Raw genomic sequence first — 2,535 nt, forward strand, 5'->3', positions numbered from 1 at the left:
CAGTTTCTCCTCTCTTGGTTTTCACACCTCAACTGCTAGAACAGGGCCTCATCCTCCCTGATTGAACTGACCTCGTTATCTCTAGCTTGCTTGCTAGCATATATATACCTGCCCCTGGAAATTTCCATTACATGCATCTGAGGAAGTGGGTATTCACCCACGAAAGCTCATGCTCCAAAACGTCTGTTAGTCTATACGGTGCCACAAGATTCTTTGCTGCTTTTACAGATCCAGACTAACACGGCTACCCCTCTGATACTTGACTTCACATCCAAACACAATAACTTTCTGAATGAACCCGCCTCGTTCAGCCAGAAGATCTTGGGGTGGGTGTAGGAGTCACTGGGTAAAATTCTCTGCACTTTCTTATGACTCAAGTCAGAGCAGAGGTACCTAGTGATCTAGTCTGACTGTAAAATCTATATATCAACCCCAAATATAGTGTGAAATTAATCCTCAGAAACAGCTGGCTCCCCACCCAGACCCAGCAAAGGGCTCTCCAAGGAAGGGGGCTGTTGAGGAAGGAAAGAAGAAAGATGTCCTTCTCTCCCTGGAGGAACTGGGCTCTGCGCTTTGAACAGAAAGGAGGGGAAGGAAATGGCCACATGATGGCAGCGGAACCTAAGAAATGAAACACAACAGGCTTCTGTGCACATTGATTCTGCACAGTGAACGAACCTGACTCCCATATCATGAAAAGCCAAAAAGCCATTTCTTTGTATGACAGGGAGAAAAGAGTTCCAATCATTCCTGCCCATTGACTTTTGAATTATTTTACATTATAAAGAAAATTGTAACAAAATTAGTCTGAACTTGAGCTGCCTGTTGTTAAAAGCCTGTTCCCCTTTTCAGTTCCAACTGCCCTGCAAGAAACACCCCCAGGTCCCTGCTCACCCCAGGAAGAGGAAAAAGAGAATCCCCCACTGGGCACTGCCCTTGGCTCCAGGCTGCTGTCCTGGGGTGCAGGTGGGGACTGATTGTTTGCTGCTGAGGAGGGAGCCAGCAGAGGCCTCTGGTGCTCTGCTCCTAGCATCTGCCCAGCCCAGGCTGTCCTCTGCCTCAGCTGCTGCTCCCGGCCTGCTCTAGAGTCAAACATGCAGGGCTCCCAGGGGAACAGAGGCTGGGACAGGGCAGCAGCCTGGGTTGGGCTGGGAAGGTGCTGGGAGTTCTCGCTCCCTGAGAACTGGCCCGGCTCCCTTCTCAACAGTGAATAAACCAATTCCACATCCCCTCCCCAGAAAAATCAGCCTGAAGCCAAGGGCAGCAGGGGACGATTGCCTCTAGTTCCCACCAAGGCAGGAGAGAACCCAGGTCCTTTCTAGCAGAGCTTATGGAACTGATGTGGGGAAACCAGCCTTTAATAACAGGCAGCTTAAGTTGAAACTAAGTGTTTTTAATGATTTCTACAACATTAAATAACCCTTCAATCGTAGTGTCACCATCCATAAAATTGCTTCAGCCTTACAGGTTCCCAAGTATAAAACTAAACATCTCTTCAAATCCAAGGAAGTGAAGATCAGTCAATCTTCAGAGTCATCTCACATAAAAGAACCATGTTGTGGTACATACTGGCCCCATAATGTGGCCATCGCCTTTCCTTCCTCTCTGTTAAAAGTTTTAGTATTTTGCACAGAAACTTTCTTCCCTCAGGAGAGACCTGGGAACCAGGGCTGCCAGCCAGACAAACACTTTTCATAGGAAGCGTAATCTGTCAAAAAATGATCTCCCTCCTTCAGTTCAGTGACACCCTGAAATGTTACTTATCCTGGCAGAGCCAGAGGATTGAGAGCAGCTACATCAAGCCTCTGTGTAGCTAGCAGGAATGAACACAAACACTCCCTTGTATCTGAAGAGATGTTTAGTTTTACCCTTGGTAAACTACAAGGCTAAAGGGAAAGATGATGGTGGTGTCAGATATAAAGAGTGAAGCATGGAACAATCATCATAGTTATCCCCATAGCAACTGTAAATATTTCTAAATTCTTCTTATTATCATCAGTGTATTATTTTGTCTGTCATTTAGACATTGACTAGACCTTGACCAAGAAATTTGGATCCTGATAAAATAATCAACTACCCCTCGTTAAGGTAATGGACTTGACACCCACTCGGGTGTCTCCACACAGGTTCAAGTACTAACAACAGTGGCACCTTACAGCCATAGCTTTTAATCAGGACAATACATTGATACAAATTCCTGTTAAATCATTTCTCAGCCAGAGTCCATCGCCCACATTCCTTAAGGCACTGGGCCACCATGTGGATGTTTCATTTCCTTCCTCAATTTCGCACAGAGGCACAATTTCCTTTGCACAGATCCAATAACAGTAAAACCTCCCTGTGTCTCTTGTCTGAGCCAGGGCATTCGATTCCAGTTAACCCTTCTCTCCTGCCATGGCAATGGTCAGACAGAGGGGACATGGTCACCTGCATCCCTGCCAGGAAGATATTGGGTCGGCTCTTTCTTTCTGCTGCTGTTGTTAGTCCATGAAACATCAGGGATGGAATGCAAGGCTGAGCTCACACACCAATCCC

The sequence above is a fragment of the Gopherus evgoodei genome, chromosome 13 (assembly GCF_007399415.2).
Source record: "Gopherus evgoodei ecotype Sinaloan lineage chromosome 13, rGopEvg1_v1.p, whole genome shotgun sequence".
Lineage (NCBI taxonomy): Eukaryota > Metazoa > Chordata > Testudines > Testudinidae > Gopherus > Gopherus evgoodei.